The sequence below is a fragment of the Stomoxys calcitrans genome, chromosome 2 (genome assembly GCF_963082655.1).
Source record: "Stomoxys calcitrans chromosome 2, idStoCalc2.1, whole genome shotgun sequence".
Lineage (NCBI taxonomy): Eukaryota > Metazoa > Arthropoda > Insecta > Diptera > Muscidae > Stomoxys > Stomoxys calcitrans.
Genome location: NC_081553.1, coordinates 90896446 through 90923743, shown reverse-complemented (window position 1 = coordinate 90923743; position 27298 = coordinate 90896446). Strand labels below are relative to the sequence as shown.

Below are 27298 nucleotides of genomic sequence, written 5' to 3'. Positions count from 1 at the left end.
CTCGTCCCGAAAGTGAAACAAGCGAAAGTTGAAAAATTTAATGGTCTTCGTCTTAACAGGCAAAAAAACTTGAAAATGAGAAAATTTTTATTTCTTTTTTAATTTTGTAAACAAATTTTTCAAAATATTATTTTCGCGAAAAGTTTTGCAAAAATTTAATTATTTGCAATTTTGTTTCCATTTTTTTAAGTTTAGCTTTGTTCTGGCGCTTCATATTTCATTTTGTTATTGGATTTCTCTCAGCTTATAAAGGGTGATTTTTTTGAGGTTAGGATTTTCATGCATTAGTATTTGACAGATCACGTGGGATTTCAGACATGGTGTCAAAGAGAAAGATGCTCAGTATGCTTTGACATTTCATCATGAATAGACTTACTAACGAGCAACGCTCGCAAATCATTGAATTTTATTACCAAAATCAGTGTTCGGTTCGAAATGTGTTCATTCACCGTAACGTTGCGTCCAACAGCATCTTTGAAAAAATACGGTCCAATGATTCCACCAGCGTACAAACCACACCAAACAGTGCATTTTTCGGGATGCATGGGCAGTTCTTGAACGGCTTCTGGTTGCTCTTCACTCCAAATGCGGCAATTTTGCTTATTTACGTAGCCATTCAACCAGAAATGAGCCTCATCGCTGAACAAAATTTTTCAAAATTTGAACACATTTCGAACCGAACACTGATTTTGGTAATAAAATTCAATGATTTGCAAGCGTTGCTCGTTAGTAAGTCTATTCATGATGAAATGTCAAAGCATACTGAGCATCTTTCTCTTTAACACCATGTCTGAAATCCCACGTGATCTGTCAAATACTAATGCATGAAAATCCTAACCTCAAAAAAATCACCCTTTATTTAGGTAAAATTTCATAGAAAATTTATCTTTAGGTCAAATCTCAAGGAAATTTTGTTTCTAAGTAAAATTTCATAGAAATGTTGTCTTTAGGTAAAATTTTATAGAAATGTTGTCTTTAGGTAAAATTTCATAGAAATTTTGTCTTCAGGTAAAATTTCATAGAAATTTTGTCTTTAGGTAAAATTTCATAGAAATTTTGTCTTTAGGTAAAATTTCATAGAAATTTTGTCTTTAGGTAATATTTCATAGAAATTTTGTCTTTAGGTAATATTTCATAGAAATTTTGTCTTTAGGTAAAATTTCATTGAAATTTTGTCTTTAGGTAAAATTTCATAGAAATTTTGTCTTTAGGTAAAATTTCATAGAAATTTTGTCTTTAGGTAAAATTTCATAGAAATTTTGTCTTTAGGTAAAATTTCATAGAAATTTTATCTTTAGGTAAAATTTAAGGAAATTTTGTCTTTTTGAGCTCGTCCCGAAAGTGAAACAACGAAAGTTGAAAAATTTAATGGTCTTCGTCTTAACAGGCAAAAAATTTGAAAATGAGAAAATTTTTATTTCTTTTTTAATTTTGTAAAAATTTTATTATTGTAAACAAATTTTTCAAAATATTATTTTCGCGAAAAGTTTTGCAAAAATTTAATTATTTGCAATTTTGTTTCCATTTTTTTAAGTTTAGTTTTGTTCTGGCGCTTCATATTTCATTTTGTTATTGGATTTCTCTCAGCTATACCAATGTGTTTTCATTTTTGCTTCTATTTCGAATAGAGAAGAAGGTAGGCTACAATGAAAGAGATTTCGGCCTTACCAGGCCCTCATCAGATAGTTATGAAGGTGGAAGCATGTAATCTGTTAGCGGCTTAACAATCTGATGAAACCCCTGGTAAGGCTGAAATCGCGATCATTTTAGTCATCTCAATACATTTTGCACACCACATTTGCTGAGACCTTTTTGAGGGTTTTTATTGTTTTGCTTTTATATTCGAAATTGAAGCAACAAGTAAAAGCGTGCTAAGTTCGGCCGGGCTGAATCTTGGGAACCCACCACCATGGATTCTGCTACATACACAACTTCTATCAAACCAGTAAAAATTAAAGCTGCTAGGAACCGAATAAGGTTGATCGAGAGACCTGTTTATATGAGAGCTAAAAAGGTTATAAACTGATTTGGATAGTAACAGAACACAACATTCAAAATTTCCGCCAAATCGAACAAAAATTTCGGCTTGTACGGGCTCAAAAAGTCAAATCCGGAGATCGGTCAAATTGGGGAGCTATATTAGGTTATAGACCGATGTGGTCCATACTTGGCACATCTGTTGGGAGTCATAACGGATGCCAAATCGGACAAAAATTGCGTCTTGTAAGGACAGGTAAATCGGGAGATCGGTTTATATGGGAGCTACAGTAGGTTATAGAACGAATCGGACTTACTTGGCACAATTGGTGGAAGTCATAACAGAACACTATGTGCAAAATTTCAGCCAAATCGTGACAAAAATTGCAGCTTGAAAGGACTCAAGAAATCAAATCGGGAGATAGATTTATATGGGATCTGTATCTAAATCTGAACCGACATGGGCCATTTGTAATCCCCAACGACCTACATCGATAGAAAGTATCAGTGCAAAATTTCTAGCGGCTAGCTATACGTGTTCGACTGCTATCGTGATTTCAACAGACGGACGGACATGGCTAGAACGACTCAGAACGTCGAGACGATCAAGAATATATATACTTTATGGAGTCTTTGACGAATATTTCGAGGTGTTAGAAAAAGAATGACTAGATTAGTATACCCCCATCCTGTGGTAGGTATAAAAATAAAACACATAGCTTTAAGCTGAAATAAGAAAACTATTTATAATAAAATCCTTAAAATATTTCTTTCCCCTTCCTACCTTATGTCTCCATTTCCTACCGAAAGCATTTCCCCTCTTTCGATGTGTTTCATTGTTAAAATTTTCTGCAGATAATCTCTTAAAAAAAAGGTCATCAAGTCATTAAGTGGAAACAAAAACCAAAAGCTTTGCTTGGAAATTGTTTCCACCCAAAAAGAGGATGACCACAGCCGAAAATGTTAATGAATTGAACTCCATCAAATAATCCATTATACTTAAATGACGACGATTTATCAATCAATCATTAATTGCTTGTTATGAAAAGAAAGCCGTGGCACGCGGGCATTACAGAAAACAAACACACCGATGAACGAAAAGATTAATTTCCTTGAAAAACAGTAAATGTTAATTGAGTCTTGCTCCCGCGTCTCATCAACCACCACCATTATCATCATTCCAACTCGGACGACGACATCATTCATTCAAGATAATTTTCAATGGATTTCTCATTCATAATGGAGTGCAAGATGAGATGTCCATGATGATTCAGACAGACAATTAAGCCTACGATAATTGCCAAAATTCTTTTGTTTAACCCTGAAATGGTGGGTGGAGAGCAAAGGACGCTTAAGATGAGGGAAGCGCAAAAAGCACAAGTATGGGGAATTTTTCATGTAAAATACAGAGTAAATGCTGGGGAGATGTTGAGATATAATAACTATAAAGGATTATGAATTTGTAAAGCCAAAAAATAATAATAACAAAAAATTTTAAAATTAAAAAAAAAAAAAATTAAAAAGAAAAATAGAAAAAAATTCAAAAAAAATTAAATTTTTTTTTAAAAAAATAAAAAAAGATTGATAATAAAAAACTTTTTTTATTAAAAAAAATTAAATCAATTTAAATAGAATTTTTGTTTGTTTGTTCCGTATAGACTCAAAAACGCCTGAACCGATTACCTTGAAATTTTCACAGATTGTGTAGGTTGGTCTGGAAGGAAACATGGGCAATATAATTTGTTTATTTCGGTAGGGAGGGCGGACCCTCCCACTTACCCCAAAAGTACTACCCAATAAAAGTGGACCGATCGGGACAATATGGGACTCAAATGAAAGGTATTCAGAGCACGAATTTCATATTAAACATTGGGTCCAGGTAACTGGGGGCCGCCCCAACCCCAAAACCCCCTAAAATAGTTTGTTTGGACGATCATGCCAATATGAGGCGTAGATTGCGTATAGGGTCAGGAAGGAGAAATAGGTTTTATAATTTGTTGATTTCGGGCGGGCCCTCCCCCGTTACCCAAAAACACCACTCAAAATCAAAAGTGGACCGATAATGACAGTATGGGTATCAAATGAAAGGTATTGGAAAATAGAATTCAAATATGGTATTAAAATTTGGGTCTAAGTACCTATTGGACCTATTGGGCCCCAAAATTCCCCGAAACTGACATATTGGATGTTCATGTCAATATGGGCCTCAAATGAAAGGTATTCGGTAGTAGATTACGAATCTGGCATACAAAATCACATCGAAGTATAGAGGGTCACCCTACCACCCAAAAACGCCTTTAATGGGCATATGACTCATCATGACCATATGGCACTCTGTTTTTTTTGTTTTGAACTGATTTTCTTAAAATTTGCATAGATTGTGTAAATTTGTCTGGAAAGAAACATAGGCTATATAATTTTTAGATATCGAATGGGGGCGGTCTCTCCCCCTTACCCCAACAAAGGCATCCAAAACTAAAAGTGGACCGATAGGCACAATATGGGTATCAAATGAAAGGTATTGGAGGTTGGATAGGGGGTCACCCTACACTGCAAAAACGCCTTTAATGGGCATTTGTTCCGGCTGAACTAATTTCCTAAAAAGATACTTAAAACATAGGCTATATAATTTTTAGATATCGGATGGGGGCGGTCTCTCCCCCTTACCCCAAAACTAAAAGTGGACCGATAAGCCCAATATGGGTATCAAATGAATGGTATTGGAGACCAGAAAACTGATATCGTATTTATCGGATCAAAATTTGGGTTTAAGTACCCAGCGAGCCTACCCAACCCGAAAACTCATCTAAAAAGATGTATTCGATGTACATGTCAATATGGGCCTCAAATGAGACATAATCGACAGGAGATTACAAATATGGCATACAAAATTAGGTCCAAGTAAGGGAGTTCGTCTCACCCCAAGTACCCCCTAATGGGCTTATTAGCCGACCATGGCTATATGGGACTCAATTGAAAAATATTTGGGAATAGATTACGAATATGACATTAAAATTTGTGTTCAAGTCTAGGTGGCGCTTTTCGCGCTGTCAAATAGGTTGATCGACCCATTTTGACAACATGGGACTCTAATGAAAGGTGTTTGAGAATAGAAAACGAATTTGATATCCAATTTTGGAGCCAAGTGTTTCGGGGTACGCCCCCAACACATCACCCCCTAAACTGTACTTCATTTCCGATTATGGCAATATGGAGCTCAAATCAACGGTATTTGGGAGTAAAGAACGAATTTGATATCTATTTTCAGGGCAAAGTGCAGGGGGCCGCCCCAGCCCCAAAACAGTTCATATTTACCAACCATGGGAAAATGGGGCTCAAATTAAAGGCATTTGAGAGTGGTGCACGAATTTGATATCATTATTTGATTCGAAATGTCTGGGGTACCATCCCTCCCCTAAAAAGTACTTCTCCATACCCTAATTTTTAAAAACATCAGATCTCGGAGATTGGAAATGCGACTCGTTCTAAATTTTTTTGCACTCTCACAGTCAAAACAGAACATGGTTTCTATTATTGGGGTCGGGTGACTCGGGGGAGCTCAAACAAAAGGTGATTGAGAGAAAGAAAAACTAATTTGATGTCCAATTAAAGAATCGTGTATTTGGGGAACTTTGTTTTATAGCCGAGTCCGAATGGCGTGCCGCAGTGCGACACCTCTGTGGGAAGAATTTTTTACATGACCATGCATGGCAAATTTTGTCCGATAATATCGCCAGGATTTGAACCCAGGCGTTCAGCGTCATAGGCGGACATAGGCTATATACACATTCAGGGCGAATTGTCCCCAGCTTAAAAAGATATTAGAGAGTTAAAGAAGGACCAGCGGAACGGGCCCGATTTCGCTAGTAAATTACAAAAAATATTATAACCGATGGAAGGACTTGCTGGAAAAATTTATCAAAAATATATTTTTAAATTTTTCTAAGGTCTATTTTGTTTAAAATTTTTTACAGATTAGAACAACTAAAAAGTCCTTTTAGTAAAAAATTTAGCTCTGCCATCATATTTTCCCAAATATATAAGACCCGCCTTTTTAAACTCTGCACTAAATGCTCTCTATGAAGTCAACAATACCCGCCATTCGAGCCGCATAAGGATATGATTATGACTGCAAAAGTAATGTCTTTCAACTGTATTTAATTATCGTGAAATTTTATGAAATGAGAAAAAACGGAAATCATTTCACTGCAGAGAAAATCAACAAAAAAACAAAGACACTTAAAACACTCATCATTAATGATTAAATGCGAAAAGTCCGTGCAAAAGTTGACTCTGTAAAGGACAGACTGAGAAAAGAAGAACAAGGAAAACACCAAGAAATATGGTTATGCGCAAATGAACAGACAAACCAGAAAACATTGTTGTGAAGAACAGTGGGCGGCATGGAATTAAAAAAAAAAAAATTAAAAAACCAACCTCACATAAAATTTGAATAATGATAACATTCAGACAAAATTTCTTTTAGAAAAAAATTTTCTACAGAAATAAAATTTTGCCAAAATTTCCTTTACAGACTCTCTTAGACGATTTGTGATACCACAGAAGCGACAGACCAAGGCTTATGGTGGGAATCGAACCCACGACCCCTGCACTGGTAATCCAAGCGCGCTACCAACTCGGCTACGTGGGCGCCCTAAAACTAACTGCTCTCCTTAAATTACTTAAACATTTTTCGGAAAAAGCAATTCTTAAAATTCTAAATTTTTCCACTATCCTCGCTAAAATTATTAGGTCTTGAAAATTTTCTTTAATAATTCTCCAGACACTGTGCATTTGTGAAATCATTTTCACTTTTTCCATAAGCCAGACAGTGTCTGTGCGTGCCACATGGGCACAACAACATATTTTTGTTTTTTTGGTTAATTCAAAGTTCATTAATCGGTTGTATGCCTTGCGTTAACGTGTGTGTGTGTGTGTCTGTGTGCGTTTTATATTACCGCAGGGAGGATATGAGAATATCTATGTCTGTGTTAATTTATGCCTCAAGTATTTATATTTGGTTCAAATAATATCATCGTTTATGCCATGGACTTCATATTCACTCATCATCATTGTTGACGTCGAAGTCGACGTCGTCATGATTATGGATGAAATTGTGATCATAATAAAAGTGTTGTCGATTTCGCAACACCACTTCATCATACTCATCCTCTCTTCGACCCCTTACCATTCATTGTCAGATGGTGTGTCATACTTTGTTGCCAATATTAAAAATTTTTCCCTACCAAACGTCGAAAGAGGCGAGAATAACATTCTGACAGGCAGTATAAAACCCAACCAACCGAACTATTTATTGTGAGCCTTCATTATTGTTAAACGTTAATGATGTGATGATACTCACAGAACAGATTATGAAGGCATACAGGGTGGCTGATGAATATTGCTACAATGATGAATATTGCTACATTTTTTTTTCGGTGTATGGAATACATTTTTCTTTTATTCATGTTAAATTAAATTATTAAATTAATTATTAAATTATTATTAATTAAATTAATTAATTAATTAATTAAATTAATTATTAAATTATTATTATTAAATAGAAAAAAAGTTATTACATTTTTTTTTGGTAGCGGCTTTCATCAGCCACCCTGTAGTTATCAATGGAATGGAGTGGCAGGGCGAGCAATGGTTTGGATTGGAGTTGAGTTAACTGACTGAGGCCGATGATGATGGTACGAGTAGTCATATTGATCGGTGTTGCCAAGGAAACAAATGGAAAATTCAACTCAGAATTTCAATATGGATTTTTATACCCTACACCACCACTGTGGTACAGCGTATCATAAGTTTGTACATTTATATGCGGAGGCCACCGTAGCGCAGAGGTAAGCATGTCCGCATATGACGCTGAGCGCCGGGGTTCAAATCCTGGCGAGATCATCAGAAAAAATTTTCAGCGGTGGTTCTCCACTCCTAATGCTGGCTGGCAACATTTTTGAGGTACAATGCCATGTAAAACTTCTCTACAAAGAGGAGTCGCATTGTGGCATGCCGTTCGGGCTTGGTTTTGAAAAAGAGGCCCCTCATCATTGAGCTTAAACTTGAATCGGACTGCACTCATTGATATGTGAGAAGTTTACACCCTAGTGGAATATTCATGGGCAAAATTTGCTTTTGTATGCAACCAAATTCGTGCTCTACTCCCAAATACCTTTAATTTAAGCTCAAAATGTGGGGTTTTTGGGAACAACTAACATTATTCTACTCCCGAATGCCTTTCATTGGAGTCCCATATTGACATAAACGTCCAATATGCCAGTTTGGGGCTGTTTTGGGCTTGGAGTGGCCCGCTGTATACTTAGACTCCAATTCTAGAACCATATTCGTATTCTACTCTTCAATACCTTTCATTTGATATCCATGGTGTTCCGATCGGTCCACTTTTGATTTTGGGTGGTGTTTTTGGGTTAGGGGGAGGATGCGCCCCTTCACCCCTATTCCGATATCAAAAAATTTTAAAGCCTTTGTTTCTTTACAGACCAACCTACACAATTTGTGCAAATTTCGAGGAAATCGGTTCTGCCGTTTTTGAGTCTATACGGAACAAACAAACAAACCGAGTCCTATATAGTCGCGATTGGCTAATATACCCATTTGTGGGGGGGGTTTTAGAGGGTGTGATGACCCCCTATACTTCGACCTAATTTTGTTCTTGTTGTTGATGTAGCAGCGTGATGTACACTGGGGCGGCAGCACTTGCCCATGAAGGACTTCATCGGGTCAATCCGGTACTTATAACCGGCTGCCATGGAATTGACCTGATTTTGTATGTCAGATTGGCAATATACTCCCGAATACCTTTTATTCGAGCCCCACATTAATAAGAACGTTTAATTTGTCTGCTTGGAAGAGTTTTGGGGTTAGGGCGAATTCCTGGTTACTTGGATCTTGAATTTTTCTTACCATATTCGTATTCTACTCTTCAATACCCTTTATTTGATACCCATATTGTCCTTATCGGTCCACTTTTGATTTTGGGTTGCGTTTTTGGGGTAACGGGGGAGCGTCCGCCCCCTTCCAATATTATCAATTTGTAAAGCCTATTCATTCTTCCTGAACATTTTCGTAAGCTACTACCGAATACCTTTCATTAGAGTCCCATATTGTTATGCTCGTCCAATAAACCTATTTAAGGGGGCTTTCTTGTAGGGGGGTCCCCCAGTTACTTGGACCCAATTTTTTTATAAGAAATTCGTTATCTACTCCAGAATACCTTTCATTTGAGTTCCATATTGCCCTGATCGGTAAAATTTTATTTGTGGGTAGTACTTTTGTCGTAAGGGGAGGGTCCGCCCCCCCTTCCGATATCAAAAAATTATATAGCGAATGACCCTAAAATTTTCACCGACAAGGAGATAGGCTCCCTTTATTGGGCTTGGAGATTCGCAGCGTAGGCTACACCAAAGGTTACACGTAAAGATTCGGAAATGGCTCCGCAGTCACCTGGAGGATACCAAGTGCCCAAAAGAACTAAGGCGAATATTAGTATTTTGGTCTGAGAACCTTTGTTAATGTCGCTAAGGACATCCTGATGATGGTAGTTGTCAACAAGGGAGAAGAACAGGACAGCATACCTAGGAACAATTATAGTGGGATAATCAAAGGACTGTCATTTGTATACTCCGACTTGTTTGCCGAATTGCCTGGGCCTACTCCAGTTTGTGACAATGCAGGCTGGTATCGGACCCTATTCAAACGAATTGCCTTTGGGGATCGACGTTTAATTGAAATGTATCGTATCACCCTAAAGGATAATGGTGAGATCTGGCCATGCGCAGCACTGGATTTAGTCAAGTAGGAAGATATTCCTTCTCGATCAATGGCACATGAATGGATACCAAGAATTTCTTCAGATTCTGAATCCATACTTGGGAAACCAAGGGTATGTAATCCCCATCATTCAACCACTGACTGTAAGATTGGTAGATTGGATGAGGCTGATGGCCATCGGAGACATGCAGTATTCGTACTAAATTTCAGCTCTATCGCAAACCGTAACAAGTCGGAAAGAGTAGCATCCTATTGATTCAACAAGTTGGAGGTGTATAGAAATGGTGGGGTTTAGGAGTCAGGGGACGACCTAGCAGTTGTTAATGAATACTTGTCTAAGGAATTATCAACCACATCTTTCAATTCTAGTGGATTGCAGGAGATCAAAAATTCTCCTGCAAATAATCCGTTTGGGCTATCCGGTTGGATTGGTAACAATGTGTGCGCCGGCGGGGAAGAACGGAACGAAAGGGGTGAATCTTCATTCGCCCCGCGATTGTCCAGTGGCCTGAGGATGAGTGGTTCCACTACTTTCTCAACTATCCCTGTATGCGTAAGGAAACTCATCATGGCAAGATAGAAGGAATCTTGTGAAGATGATGTCAATTCATCAAAATTAGTTGGCTCAGTAATGTCTTGAAGTGGTCTACTGCTTAGTTGTCGCTGGCTAGAACAAAAGGTACTTTGACAGCAGCAGATAGTGAAACATTTAAGGAGGAATCGTCCAAACCGCAAGTGTCCGATGTCCTGAGGAAGAGTGGTTCCACTGCTTTCTCAACGCCCCTGGATGCGTAGGAAAACTCATCATGACAAGATCGAACGAATCTTGTGAGGATGAACTTCTGGCGGACTTAGAAGACGAGGCAACCGCAACAGTGGTGGAAATTCTGAATCCTGAATCATGGCAAGATAAAAGGAATCTTGTGAGGATAATGTCAACTCATCAAAATTAGGTGGCTCAGTAATGTCTTGAAGTGGTCTATTACTTAGTTGTCGCTGGCTGGAACAGTCGTCTCAGTCATTGTGTTTGTGATAACTGATCTGATCCAAAACTGGCTCACAGACTGAGGGTTACAAGTAGTAACGACTTTTACAGAAGCTGTAAGAACGTCGAGGAAGAGGAGACTATAGAACATTTGTTGTGTGTGTTAGAAGGAGTTTCACTTAAGGCTCTCATTTCTTTGGGAACTTTTCCATATAAGCGGATGTGAACATTCGCAAGTTGTTGGGCTTTTTAAAACGATCTGGATTGTTCAACGTTAGGAACTAGAAAGCATCTTCCTTTTCCTCGACTTGTGTTACCACAATGCAAGAAAACTTCGAGTCTGATAGCAGACTACCACCTAAACCTAACCTAAATCATAAAAGTTTCCATCTTAACTTAGTTTTCAGGTGAACTATTCTCAGATCGGCAACCCTATTACTAATGATGGTGCCATGTAGAGCCACCCCTCTGCCGCATTGCTGTTAGAGGTTAGGCCATGAAGATGGTTATTTGGTGACTTGACTAGTTGACGTACAACGTGTGCACATCTTAATGATGATAATAACAACTATCATGATGGGCTGACTGTATGGCTGGCTCACTAGTGGTAGGATGTTTTTGTTGTTGCAGAGAAGACTATTTTGCGGCTGATGTTCATGACGTTGCCAATATACTCCACCGCACCATTATTAAAAGTACGACATTAATTAAGCATCTTTGATTGTGCCAAAATGTCAACAGCACACAATGCTCTTAAGGGCATGATAGTGGTGGTGGGGTGGGTTAGTATCTATCTATCCATTCAAGTCCCTACTTGGAATCGATGAAGCATGAAAGAAGTCATTATTATCAATATTTGGTCAAATGTTTCCATGTTGCAAAATTCTGATGGTAGAAAGATAAGTATTTGAGTGGGTGTATAGATGGGGTGGCAAGGGAGTAACTCAAGATTAGGATGTACATTTCTATGAGTCAAGGTTCTGTTTAAATTATGGCTGAAGGAGATATGGTAATATATTAAATATTTTAGAATAAATCTTGTATAAAAAAACAAACTTGAACATAAGGATTATAAAAATAATTTCATTTAAAAATTAAGGAACTTGAAAAATATTAAAAAAAAAAATTATTTAAATAAAATACGAAAATTAAAAAAAAAATTTATAAAAATATATGAATAATAAATACATAAACTAAAATTTATATTTGGCTAACTAAATTTAATTCAAGAAAAATGTTATGTACCTAATCATTATTGAAAAATTTTTAAATTAACCTTTTATAACAAAATGTTTCTCTTTTTCATTATAGGTATGTTTTTGAAGACGTTAGATGTGTTTTAGTGGTAAGTTTGTCGCGTATGAATATAAAGTAACGAGTTTTTGAAGGAACTTGCACTAACTTCTCCGAAAAGTTCGCTCACGTCCATAGAGGGTTTACTTTGTAAGATTTGTTACGAACATTCCTTTAAACTGCGAGAAGACTCCTCTCACACCACTAAATGTTGCTCACGTCCATAGAGGGTTAACTTTGTAAGATTTGTGACGAATATTCCTTTAAACTGCGAGAAGACTCCTCCCACACCACTAAATGTTCCGAATGCCTGAAAGAATTGTTTGCAGAGCAAACCTTGTTTAGTGTAAAATCATTCGGATATATATTGGGTTGCCCAAAAAGTAATTGCGGATTTTTTATATAGTCGCCGTTGACTAATTTTTTCACAGCTTGTGACTCTGTAATTGCATTCTTTCTTCTGTCTGTCAGTTATCAGCTGTTACTTTTAGCTTGCTTTATAAAAAAGTGTAAAAAAAGTATATTTGATTAAAGTTCATTCTAAGTTTCATTAAAAATGCATTTACTTTCTTTTAAAAAATCCGCAATTACTTTTTGGGCAACCCAATATTTTCTTTGGGAGTTTCATACGGAGTTTCATGCGGAGTCTCATTATTAGTTTCATACGGATAGCAAATATCATTGTAAATCGATTTCAATATGTTGTTGAATACCTTGATGTCCATTATTGAGAGCTGAAGAGCGCTGTTTGCTGAAGTTTAATTCAAAGGGTGGAACTCTTTCAGGCAAATAAGGTAAAAAATCTCACCTTGTTAGCGGGTCTCATCAGGTTTGAAAAAGCATATCAACGGAGGCCACAGTGGCGCAGAGGTTAATATGCCCGGCTATGACGCCGAATGCCTAGTTTTAAATCCCGGCGTTAACATCAACAAAATTTTCAGAGGTGGTTATTCCCTAACTAATGCTGCCTACATTTGTATGGTATACTACCATGTTAGAACATCTCCACCAAGTGGTGTCGCTATTAGAGCTGGCACAATATCGATGGCACTATCGATATTTAATTTTTTGACTGAATATCGATTGATATTTTTCCGATAGATACTATCGCAAAAGCAATTTTTTTTGCAAAACTTAACAATCCGAAGCTGAATGAATTGCGCCTGAATTGCGCCTATAGAGGGCGCAATTTTCATCCGATTACACTAACATTTTGTACAATGATTTTTCTCATGATTTTCAATTGACTTTATTTGGTCTGTGCATTCTATATAAATCAATCTCCTGATTTTTACTTTTCATTTTCATTTGAAATGTAGGTAAAGGAAAATTAACGATAGTATCGATACTATCGATATTTAATATAAAAACTATCGAAAATATCGAATGTTGCGATAATCGATAGTTTGCCAACTCTAGACGCTATGTGACACGCCGTTCGGACTCGTTATAAAAAAGGAGGTTCCTTATCATTGGGCTTATATTTTAATCGGATTGCACTCATTGATAGTCGAGAAGTATCCCCTGTTCCTTAATGGAATGTTCATTCATGGTCCATTATCCTTCAAGCGGTTTACGCTATTCTGGTTGGCGGTGTACATTCAAACGTTCGTCAGGGTAGTTTTGGAGTTTTGCTGTCAGAGTTGTTAAAACTGTTCTTTTCATGTTCTTATTACCTTTCGCAAGGATCTCTACACTATGGTAGAGGAAGTCTTAAAAAATTGTCAGGGCCTAATTGAATATTTTGGAATTACTATAGGAGGAGGTGGACTACCTGACGACCCATGTGGTCGCCATATTTTCGTCGTCCCTCGCATATACTCTCAAGGCTTGGCAGAAGGCGATGGTAGTGTACACACCCAAAGGCAAACTATGAAGCACCAAGGGTCTATAAACCATTCCTCCTTTCTACTCAAATCCTCGAGGAGTATACTGGGCACTCTAATTTAGAGAGAGACATGTCCATGACAAAGAGCAATCGATGCCGACTGCTATGCACGAGATTGTGCATAAAAAGGAAAAATCTTTCGATGTCACAATGTACACCCTGTTGCTCGCCCTTGGCATTGGCGTTTGAATGCTCCACTGGGGACGTGCTCTGTGCCACTCTATCCCTTGTTGTTATATTATACCTGGTACATCAGATATTGGCCAAGGATTAGAACAGTATGTCGGTCCAGAGGTTGCTAAAAGTGCTCTAAATGTCAATGCACAACTTTTAGCAACTTTTAGCACATATTACGATATACCTGCAATCGGGCATAAGGTATGCATTTTTCACCGGATTTTGACGAAAAGTGGTATACATATACCCGAGGTGGTTGGTATCCAAAGTTCGGCCCGGCCGAGTTTAACGCCTTTTTACTTGTTTGTTATACCCTACACCACCACTTTGGTACAGGGTATTATAACTTTGTACATTTGTTTGCAACGCTAAGAAGAATATGAGGAAGACCCATTTCCTTTTCAAATAAACTCAGAAGCAAATGTTTCTGGTGGCTTGTAAACAAAATAATAAGCAATCAATGAAACAAATGTTATGTAGCTGCCATTTCTAGTTTTATAAATATACCAGTGTGTGACTTTGAGCTCAAACCAAAATCATCACATTTCACACAACAAAGTCCTTACCAATTGTTAAGGCTGCAGATCGAAGTTCAAGGGTTTTCCCGATTTCCCTCATACCAGAATAAAGTCTCTGGTTTAATGCCCTCATCCAGAATATTTCCTCAAAGATAAAATGATGAATTTAAAAAATTCTTTTTGTTTCTTTTTAATTCTCCGGTGGAATGGGAATAGGAAAGTTTCAGTCATTTCAACTAAGCATATCCTCTTCTCTACTCCTGCTCGTGCTCATACTTACGCTCCTCATCCTCTTATAATAGATACATTCTATCACAATTCGTTTTGCTCGTTTGACAATAATACTCAATTGTCTATAATTATTATAATCAATGGAATTTATGTACAGCATAAGGACAATGCGCAATACACAAATACACCGACACTTGCGACAACGGCGCACACATTCAAACCAGCACATAAATTAATTTCTTGTGAATTTGTAGGTGGACATATTTAATTGAAATACAAGTAGCAGTTATCACAGTCACTCTCATCATTATCATCATCGAACTGTTGTCCGAACTCTGCCTCGAGTGTATCAATGAATGCACAGACATTGTCTGTCCAATAGGTAATGTTGTTGTAATTACAATTTGCGTATAATGTAGTCAACAACAATACCATCAACATTATTGGCATCATTGATATTGGAGAACAGAGTTACCGCTGAGTTTATTGAAACAAAAGTCAAAGAGAAATAATTCAATAAAATTTCATTGAAAATTTTTTTTAAGAAAGATTTTCTCAAAAATAGTTTAGTAAAACTTTCTCTTAAGAAAAAATTTTAGATTAGGTTAGAAAAAAAAAAAATTTTAGGTTGCCGCAGATATTAATCCGCCCCTGCCCCTATTGACATACACATAAGCCAGTAAACGGCTTGTTGTGCGCTATAAAAACTATAAAGTAACCTCTAAAAAGAAAATTTTTAAGTTAGGAATTCCGTACGTCTTACAAATCCTTAATTGTTTTCAATACCACTTCCCTAAGTTGGTTCATGTCTGGTATTGTCTCCACCTTAGTGCCGGTATCTGTTAGACGCAAAAGCCGGGCAATGGCAAAGGAAATGCTCCAACGTCTCATCATCTTCCCCGCATGTTCTACACATGCTATCACTTGCCGCAGGGATTTTACATAAGTGAGCTCGTAGTCCTATGTGTCCCGTTATGATACCAATAGCTATACTGAGCACCTTCTTGCTTTTTTTTAGTAATAGCTTCGTCTTCCCACGATCTGAACCCCCCCATAGGATTTTCAACGCCCTACCGATCGATTCGCTGTTCAACAATGTTGCATGCGCAATCATCGCCCACTCTCTTAACTCGGATCGTGTCGACCCGAAAGGCTTCAGGTTCACTAAGTTTATTGACGGCAGTCCTCTGGCCTTCACCGAAAAATCGTCTGCCCTTTCGGATTTTGCCATCCTCAGAGAAGGCGTTAATCTCCTCCTTACACTGCAAGACTGTTCGTGACCTTACCCCCCTAGCTGTTATTGCCCTTATAGCAATTTTACTGTCGGTAAAGATGTTTACACTCGACGTCCTCGCGTTAGCACCACACCACTTTACGCATTTCGTGATCGCCCGGATCCCCATCTGCAGGACCGCCAAATCCTCATATTTCTCATTCCCAGTTACTCCGTTATGGCTTCAGGTTAACCAAGTTTATTGACGGCAGTCCTTTGGCCTTCACCGCCAAATCGTCTTCCCTTTTATTTCCCCTTACTCCATATGACCCAAACGGTGCGGATTTTGCCATCCTCAGAGAAGACGTTAATCTCCCTCTTACACTGCAAGACTGTTCGTGACCTTACCCCCCTAGCTGTTATTGCCCTTATGGCAATTTTACTATCGGTAAAGATGTTCACACTCGACGTCCACGCGTTAGCACCACACCACATAACGCATTCCGTGATCGCCCGGAACCCACCTGCAGGACCGCCAAATCGTCAGATTTCTCATTCCCAGTTACTCCGTTGTGGCCCAAACCCCAAACGATGCGGATCGTGTCATTCTTATAAAAGGCGTTCATCTCTTTCTTAGTTTTCAAGACTATTCGTAATCTTACCTTCCTGGTTAATATTGCCCTGATGGCCAGTTCACTGTCCGTAAAGATGTTCACACTCGACGTCCTCGCGTTAGCACTATAGCACCTCACACATTCCGTGATCGCCTGGATCTCCGCCTGCAGGAACCGTATTATGGTCAAGCAGTCTAAAACAGATCTCAGTCCCTGGCTTCTCAATGTAAACCCCCAGGCCCACTCTGTCCTCCAGGTTTGATCCATCCGTGTAACATGATCTTCCAGATGGCGATACTAGGGTTTCGTCAATCCAAGACTGTGCCGATGGCAGCAGTGCCTCGCACTCGAGTTCAAGGTTCAACTCAGGTATCCGATTGGAAACCTCTTCCCTTCCTTCCAGGTTTTCTATCGTCGCCTCGATTCTACCGCGATGGTATGAGCTGCTCCCAACCTCAATTCATTCTCCCATCGCCTTAATTCTCTTCGCCGCAGTGACTGCCTTACATTTAATCTGTATGTCGATGGGTCGGATATATAGGAAAGTCTCCAGTGCCCTAGTGGGCGTGGTCGTCATCGCTCCGCCTATGTTAAGACAACATGCTCTCTGAACCTGTTGTATCGTACATATGTTGGCCTTTTTCTCCATAGCAGTCCACCAAACTATTGAGGCGTATGTAAGTATTGGTCTAATCACCCTTCTGTAGAGCCAGTGGACTATTCTAGAATTCAGACCCATTTCGAGCTTACGGCCCGTCTACATAGTGCTCAACTGCCCATATGTGACAATTTTCTCGATACTGCGAGTGGGTGGCCAAAACAGCAACTTTTTAGGAAAAAAATTCTTTGGTGAAAAATGATTTTTATTTTAAGATAAGAAATTTGTCTTTGGGGTAAGTACAACATTGTACTTATGTTAAGGATATTTTTATATTTTATAAGTAAGATTGCAATTGTCAAATCAAGTATTGGATTAAACATAATTTAAATGTCAATGAAAGTTATTTGAAAGACAATTATGAAGTTTTTATGAAATTCGCCTAAAAACTAAATTTCAATAAAATTTTCTTTATATTTAGATAAAAATTCTATTGAAATGTTCTCAAAAATATTTTATTGATAAATTATAATTTTTTTTTAAATTTCGCTGTGATTTTTGCCCATTGCCTTTTGGGCTACACAAACGACAGCTCTGCTTTATGGCTGTTATATTTAATAGTAATTTATCATCCATGGTTACGCAACAACTAAACAATTGCCTCTGTGTGTGCTCACAGCTCCACTTTTTTGTTTGTAATTAAGTGACACACAAGTCAATTTATTTTGCAATTTATCATTAATTAAAATATGATGAGCAGAGCGACTAATAGGGAAAGAACGAGAGAGTTTGGTAGTGGTGGTGGTAGTGGGAGTGATAGTCTGTGTCTGCAACATCCCGACTATGACCCATAATCACCACCCTCCATGCAAAATATAGACCACAAATGGAAACATTGAAAGCCATCGGCCATAGCAAATAAAAATGTTGTATGTAAATAGCCACGAACATTTCGGTAGAGCCATATTAAATAACGTTGCTTAATGCCGTTAGAATACCATCAGGCATTGAGATGACAAACTGATGATGATATCGCAGTATTAATGACTTTTACTGCAAGTAAAAGCGTGATTAGTTCGGCCGGGCCGAATCTTATATACCCTCCACGATGAATGACATTTGTCGAGTTCTTTGCCCGATATCTCCTCTAAGGCAAGCAAAGGATAATGGATAAGAATTGCTATGCCATTGGAGCTATATCAAGTTATGGTCCGATTCGGATCATAATTGAACTGAATGTTCCAGAACATAGTAGAAGTCATTGTGTAAATTTTCAGCCAATTCGGAGGCTGTTAATAGGAGGCTTAAGAAGTATAATCGGTAGATTGGATTATATGACAAGTGTATTGAAGGTCATGGGGGAAGCCGTGGTACAAAATTTCAGCCAAATTGCATAAGATTTGCTCCTCTCCTCAGAGGCTTAAGAAGCAGTTTCTCCAGTGTCTATCTCAATTTGAGGGCAAAGAGTGTACTCTACTACCAAACCCTTTTTATTGCTGTCCTATTCTATACTGATCGGCCTTCATATATTATTTTTAATTCCTTTTTGTTTGGGTAGGATGGGGGGAGGGGTATTGCACGCGTCCTTTTATTTAAGTACAATATATGCTCGGTCGTGCTACATGACAGTTTGGTGTTCTTTTTATTAGGAGGTGAGGGGGAATGACCCTCCACCTCACGCTAAGACCCAAAAGACAATTTATTTGAGTTCTTTATTGTCGCGATCAACATGTCCTACTGAACGGCAGGACGTGACCTAGATAATTGAATAAGATTCTAACTCTACTGTCATAGACCTTTCTTTTAATTCACATATTATGCCAGTCCCAGACTCTGACAAATGTGTACACCAGATTCGTTGTCAAGCCCCAAAGAACTTTTATTTGATACCCATTTTGTGACGTTGGACATTCAAGACCGATTTATGAGGATTTTAATGTTGGGCAGATCCCGTAGACATCTTGGATCAAATTCTTGTAACAGAGGTGTATTCAACTTCCAACTACCTTTTATTGGTTTTGGGGGAAAGAGAAACACCTCTGACACGAAGAAATGAATTTTTATATCAGATTCTTACTTCACTTTAAAATAATTTTCATTTGATACCCATATCGTCCCAATTAGTAAATATGCCTTGCTGGGGTGGGGAGATCCCTCAGACACCAAGGAAAACATTTTTATGTCAGATTTGTACTCTGCTTTTAAAAACTTTTCATTTGATACCCATATTGCCCAAAGCGATGTAAGTGTACTGTTGGCGGGATTTTTGGGGGGTGCGGGACCCCCCGAAATTTGTATACCAAGTTCGTACTCTGCTCTTAAATACCTTTCATTTGACCCTCATATTGTTCCAATTGGTATATATTCCCTTCACGTGGGTTCTGGGAGCTATATCAGGTTTTAGACCGTACTAGGCACAGTTGTTGGAAGTCATAACGGAACACCACATGTAAAATTTCAGCCAAATCGGACGAAAATTTCGGCCTGTAAGGGCTCAAGAAGTTAAATCGAGAGGTCGGTTATATGGGAGCTATAACAGGTTATAGACCGATTCGGACTGTACATGGCACAGTTGTTGAAAGTCATAACAGAACACCACATGTAAAATCTCAGCCAAATCGGATGAAAATTTCGGGATCAAGAAGCCAAATCGGGAGATCGGTTTATATGGAAGCTATAACAGGTTATAGACCTATTTGGACCGTACCGTAGGCACAATTCTTGGAAGCCATAACAGAGCACTATGTGCTAAATTTCTGCCCAATCGAAGAAAAATTGCGGCCTTTAAGGGCTCAAGAAGTCACATAGGGAGACCAGTTTATATGGGAGCTGTATCAGGTTATATACCGATTCCGACCGTACTTAGCACAAATGTTGGAAATCATATCGGATCAATATGTGCCAATTCGGACTAAAACTGCGGTTTCCAGTGGCTTAAAAAGTCAAATCGGCAGATCGGTTTATATGGGAGCTATATCACGTTTTAGACTGATTCGGACCGTACATGGCACAGTTGTTGAAAGTCATAACAGAACACCACATGTAATATTTCAGCCAAATCGGATGAAAATTGCGGCTTCCAGGGGCTCAAGGAGCCAAATCGGGAGATCGGTTTATATGGGAGCTGTATCTAAATCCGAACCGATATGACCCATTTACCAACTCCAATGACCTACATTAATGTTGAGTATCTGTGCGAAATTTCAAGCGGCTAGCTTTACGCGCTCGACTTCTATCGTGATTTCGATAGACCGACGGACGGACATGGCTAGATGGACTTAGAACGTCGAGACGAACATGAATCTATATATACTTTATGGGGTCTTAGGCGCATATTTCGAGGTGTTACAAACGGAATGACCCCCATTCTATGGTGGTGGGTATAAAAAAGTTTTATTTTTATACCCTCCACCATAGGATGGGGGTACACTAATTTCGTCACTCTGTTTGTAACACCTCGAAATATGCGTCTGAGACCCCATAAAGTATATATATTCATGATCGTCATGTCATTTTAAGTCGATGTAGCCATGTCCGTCCGTCTCTCGAAAGCACGCTAACTTTCGAAGGAGCCGCTTGAAATTTTGCACAAATACTTCTTATTAGTGTAGGACGGTTTGTATTGTAAATGGGCCAAATCGGTCCATGTCTTGATATAGCTGCCATATAAACCGATCTTGGGTCTTGACTTCTTGAGCCTCTAGAGGGCGCAATTCTCGCCCGATTTGACTGAAATTTAGCATGAGCTGTTTTGTTATGACTTTCAATAACTGTGTTAAGTATAGATCAAATCGGTTCGTAACCTGATATAGCTGCCATATAAACCGATCTTGGGTCTTGACTTCTTGAACCTCTAGAGGGCGCAATTCATATCCGATTTGACTGAAATTTTGCTCGTGGTGTTTTGGTATCACTTCCAATAACTGCGCTAAATATGTTTCAAACCGGTCGATGTTTTGATATAGCTGCCATATAAACCGATCTTGGGTCTTGACTTCTTGAGCCTCTAAAGAGGTGAAATTTTAATCCGATTTAACTGAAATTTTGCACGTAGTGTTTTGGTATCACTTCTAACAATTGCGCTAATTATGATTCAAAGCGGTTCATAATCTGATATAACTGTCATATGAACCGATCTTGGATCTTGACTTCTTGAGCGCACAATTCTCATCCGATTTGGCTGAAATTTTGCATGAGGTGTTTTGTTATGACTTGCAATAACTGTGCTAAGTATGGCGTAAGTGGGTATAGAAACTGATATAGCTGCCATACAAACCGATCTGGGATCTTGACTTCTTGAGCCTCTAGAGGGCGCAATTTTCATCCGATTTGGCAGAAATTTTCTACAACGGCTTCTCTCATGACCTTCAACATACGTGGGTAATATGGTCTGAATCAATAGCTTGATACAGCTCCCATATAAACATGCAACGCTAAGAAGGAGAAGAGCTAGACCCATTGATAAGAATACCCGCCGACTCAGAATCATTTTCTGTACCTGTAATCAAGGTACAGGTTGTATTTGTTGTCCAATCATCACGAAATTGTGCGCATGTCACTTTTTTGCACATGTCAAGGACGAACGCTATTGATTTTGATAAAAATCGGTTCAGATTTAGATATAGCTCCCATGTATATGTATCACCCGATTTGCACTTAAATGACCGTAGAAACTACAATTTTTGACTGATCTGCACAAAATTTGGAACGTACTATTTTGTTTCCGATCTTACCATATCTGCAAGATTTTATCAAAATCGGTTCAGATTTAGATATAGCCCCCATATATATGTATTGCACGATTTGCACTTTAATGGCCGTAGTAGCTCAAATTTCCAACCGATCTGCACAAAATTTGGTACAGGTTATTTTGTTTCTGATCTCAACATATCAGCAAGATCTTATCAAAATCGGTTCAGATTTAGATATAGCTCCCATGTACATGTATCGCCCGATTTGCACTTAAATGGACGTAGTAGCTTAAATTTTCAACCGATCTGCACAAAATTTGGCATGGATTATTTTGTTTCCGATCTTAACATATCTGCAAGATTTCATCAAAATCGGTTCAGATTTGGATATATCTCCCATATATATGTATCGCCCGATTTGCCCTTAAATGGCCGTAGTAGCTTCAATTTTCAACCGATCTGCACAAAATTTGGCATGGACCATTTTGTTTCCGATCTTAACATATCTGCAAGATTTCATCAAAATCGGTTCAGATTTGGATATATCTCCCATATATATATATCGCCTGATTTGCCCTTAAATGGCCGTAGTAGCTTCAATTTTCAACCGATCTGCACAAAATTTATCATGGACCATTTTGTTTCCGATCTTAACATATCTGCAAGATTTCATCAAAATGGGTTCAGATTTGAATATAGCACCAGTGCAGATTTAGAGATAGCTCTCAAATACATATATATTGCGCGAATTCATAATTAGGGTGTAGGGTATTATATAGTGCTGCCCGTCTTTTGCCTCTCCTTACTGGTTTATAATATGTACTTGATTGTCTTAAAAATCTGCTAAGCATTTAATTTTTTTCTGTGTCCCTTCATATGTACAACATAATGACAAATAAATCATTTTCACATATTTTCCCTAGCTCATGTATGAATAATCGCTTCCCCTCAGCAGGGCTAATCTTGGCCAAAGAAAATTAATTTTCTGACAGACAGTAGAAACCAAAACAAAAATCTCCACAAAATATGATTAGTTACTATTACCAAAAAAAAAAAAACAACAAAAATACATGTATAGAGAAAAAACAATACACTCAATTATTTTTCGCATAATTTGCATTTCCCCCCAAACAAAAATGCCAAAAAACCCACAAAAAACGAACAGGAATTTAAATGGGTCCAAATAACTTAACACAGAAAATTGGGAGAAGAAGAACCTTAAAAATAGCATCATAAAAATAAAATTCGTTCGTTTTTTTAAAAAAGCAACAAAATCAGTGCAAATGATGTTGGTTTATGCTTTTAAAAAATCATCAATCATTGGCTGTTAAGAAAAAGGAAAAAAAAAAAATACAAATCAAAAAAAGTTAATTGCCGACGCCACACTAGCAAAGCAAACGTAAGACAGGGCAATTTTAGCAAGAAGTAGAAGCAAGACGAAGAAGAAAGGCGTCAGCGACAGGCCCTCTCTCCCTATGTTGAACGAAAAAAAAAAAAACGCAACACAGACCCCAGAAAACAATCGCCAAATAACAAATCGCAAACAGCCAAAACAAGACAGGTCAAAAGAAAAGAATTGCCACACTTGCTAATGGCCAAAATGAAAAATACCACAAGGCAATAACATCCCAGCAACCCAAAGAAGTACAAGCCAAAGCCATTTTTTGTTTTTTATTTTTTCAATAACAAGAGCAAAGCTTTAAATCGGCCAACGAGCCAGTCTACCAGTCAGCTAGCCAGCCAGCCAGCCAGGCAAATAAGGAATTATTTCCAAAAGACTTCAACAAGAAAAGGTATAGCAAGAGCCCCAAAAACAATTCCTCATTCACAAAACGTTGTGAAAAATTGAGTTCAAGAGCAGTTCAAGCAGAAGCCAACGACAATCGAAAAAAAAAACAAATCTCCGCAAAAATTTTTGCTGCTGCTACAGCTGATGTAGTGTATTGGCCAAGTAGGACAGGCCTTATGTTGTACCAAAGAAAGAGAAAAGGAGGCACCAACAGACAGATAGGGACGAAATCTTACCAGACATTCAAATTCAAAAGTAGAACAACCGCCTTAGCCAACCATTGAAACCTGTATTCGAACATTCATAACTGATTTGATTATAATGTAAAGTTGAAAACAATAAAACGTCTTATGCTTAACTTTTAGCAAATGCGATGAATGTGAGAAAAGGCAAAGGAGGAATAGGAATCGGAAGAAAATGAAAACAAAAATTTCACCCACAAAAATTTGGCTAATATTGAAATTTGTTATGAAATATGTGGCTTTAAATAGGGGAAATTACTACCATAGAGTTATGACAATGTCTTCGTACCACAACTTCTTCAGTTAAAGAAATTTTGTCTTGCATAAGTAAAAAGAAAAGGGAATCGGATAACCCCTTTTCCCCAAAAAATTCACAAGCTGCAATGCTACAGTAACTTTGTGGCCTTTGAACGGAAATGAAGATTTTACGGTGATTCCGGGAGTACGATAAACACAAACTTGGCCACACAAACAAAAAATCCGAACACACACATAAACAAGGTGGAATACTAGAATCATTTTAGGAGCACATAGATAATCATGTCATAAGTAGGGTAAGATTTAAGTAGCAGTCTGCCATCAGACTCACTTAGACCTTTTCGACCATTGTGATACCACAGGACGGGAAGAAGGTAGATGCCTCCAAGTTCCTACCGTAGGACCACTAAGATTACTTTAAAGAGCCCCACAACTTGCGAAGGCGTGGGCCTTCTGCTAATTCTCAAAGAAATAAGAACCTAAAATGAAACTCATTTTGACTGCCAGAGCGGGATGCATATACAAAGTCTCCTCTTCTTCGACGTCGTCACAGATTCTGCAAAATTCGTTATTTCCTATTTTCAATTTGCCAGCATGCTTTCTTGTCGGACACAAGAACTGAGACATCTTTTCCAGCTAGCGACAGCAAGGCGTTAGTCCTCTTCAAGTCTAGACCGGCTCATATAGTTTTGAAGTGTTCACAGGCCCCACTTTGTAGCTATATGTTATATTGAGTTGCCCAAAAAGTAATTGCGGATTTTTGTTATAGTCGGCGTTGACAAATTTTTTCACAGCTTGTGATTGCATTCTTTTTTCTGTCAGTTATCAGCTGTTACTTTTAGCTTGCTTTAGAACAAAAGTGTAAAAAAAGTATATTTGATCAAAGTTCATTCTAAAATTTATTAAAAATGCATTTACTTTCTTTTAAAAAATCCGCAATTACTTTTTGGGCAACCCAATATGTTGCCCATCGGTTTTGATCCTGAAAATTTAGTTTACACAGATGCCAGCTTCACTAGAATGTGTAAGGAAGTTCCTAGTCTGACAAGCTCCTCTGTTTTACAGTTCCCTGGGATATCTCCGGGGCCGGGCAGCCAAATCTCTCGTTGAGACAATCGAGGGTGGTTTTTGAATTCAGAAATATGGTCTCCAGGGATTTAGTGGCTGTTATCGTCGTTATGACATTACATCTAAGCCATTCCAATACTTCCTTAATTCCAAAGATCTCCGCTGGATACACACTGCAGTGGTCGGGTAACCTTTTCCATGTGACCAGTTTTGAGATCTTTAGAGTACACCCTTAAGTCCACTTGGTGGTCTAGTGTGGAACCATTCGTATAGAAGACTATGTAACTTCCATTACCAGGAATATCGTGAAGGCCACCGTAGCGCAGAGGTTAGCATGTCCGCCTATGACGCTGAACGCCTGGGTTCGAATCCTGGCGAGACCATCCGAAAAGATTTTTTCAGCGGTGGTTTTCTCCTCCTAATGCTGGCGACATTTGTGAGGTACTATGCCATGTAAAACTTCTCTCCAAAGAGGTGTCGCACTGCGGCTCGCCGTTCGGACTCGGCTGTGAAAAGGAGGCCCCATATCATTGAGCTTAAACTTTGAATCGGACTGCACTCATTGATATGTGAGAAGTTTGCCCCTGTTCCTTAGTGGAATGTTCATGGGCAAAATTTGCAATTTTTTACCAGGGATATCGTAATAGTGGAACAGTACTTTTTATCATAAAGCGGCTCAGGAAGAGTGTATTCCACACTGCCGGGAACATCGGATATTGTATCAAGGATAACACAGTGTCCATAGCCGCCACAAGAGAAAGCTCCCTTAACCTCATGGCAGGGGTCGCAGCAATTTGCCTAGTCACATGTCGGTCACATCAGTACAGCAACACCTCATTATGGATATCTAGCGTGTATTCATGCTTCCACTAAGACGTGTTCATCTACTACTAAATAATTCACGCGAAATGGTGGCCGACCTTGCAACAGTCGTCTCGTCTTCAAGGGACCTACTAAAATCGCACACTGCTCTCTAATCCCCATTGCGCCTAAATCTCTATGTCTGTGAAGTACGGGCATTCTGTCAGTATATACCTCCAGTCCCCAGGTCACCAATAGTAGCACAAATCAGCCGCGGACAAGTTCTTCGGATGCAGAAAAGCATTAAAGGACCCATGTCCCATCAGTGTGAATTTCAGGCTAATGTAGGAGACAAAGTACAGGCTGTGCCGTACGAACTTCTTATCAGCAATAAATTCTTGATTCACCCGATTATTGTCACTGTAAGTCCATCTGGTTTTCTACCCAGCATCAAGACGCAACAAAAAAAGGCGCCTTGAGCGGCCTAATATCCCCATCTGTTAGGTCAGAAGAAATGGAATTCCCATTCTCACTCTGTACGCAGAATAAAATAAAAATCTGTTTTAACCACGAAATTAATAGATCCAATTAATTTTTTAATTGAAACTGATTCAATCCCGAAAATGATTATACCAACCACCGCATTTAAAGAAGTATGAAAATTTTTTTTTGATTGAAAATGTTGAAATTTTCAATTAATTTTTCAATTAATTTTTTAATTAATCCTCAAAAAAATTATTGAAATTTTTCGAAGTTCCATTTTTGCAATCCGGTTGGTTGAATCGGGATTGCCATGGGATTGCTATATATTTATAAATGTGGGACGTCGGGGCCAGTTATATCGTAGGGGCGATATGTTAAATGTTGCTGAAGTACATTGCAGATATTATAAAAGAAGGGGCATGGGGCCTAATACTAATGTGTAATTCAAAGATGTTCGATTCAAATAAAAAAATGATTGATTTAATAAATGTTTTAATTGAAAATTAAAAGAAATTTCATTCACAATTGTGATTGAAAATCCTTTCACATTCAATTAAAAAATTAATTGAATCAATCAAACAATGCCTGTATCTGTCGAAACAGTCTTACACACAGGCAAGCAAGCCGGCATTATCACCCTCCGACAAGAGGATCTTCTTTAGCTCAAGGATAGTCGCT

General features: G+C 38.3%; 1 protein-coding gene across 10 annotated transcripts in view; it reads left to right on the top strand.

Annotated features, from left to right (window-relative positions):
* Positions 1 to 27298, top strand: part of LOC106086408 (serine-rich adhesin for platelets) — a 378389-nt gene that overhangs the window by 124238 nt on the left and 226853 nt on the right. For 5 of the 10 annotated variants that reach the window (XM_059364025.1, XM_059364023.1, XM_013251086.2 and 2 more), the window contains one exon: positions 12068 to 12101. The exons of the other annotated variants lie outside the window; for them this stretch is intronic. The gene's annotated coding sequence lies outside the window, so the exon portion shown is untranslated. The remainder of the gene's footprint in view (positions 1 to 12067; positions 12102 to 27298) is intronic. 10 annotated transcript variants of the gene reach the window in all.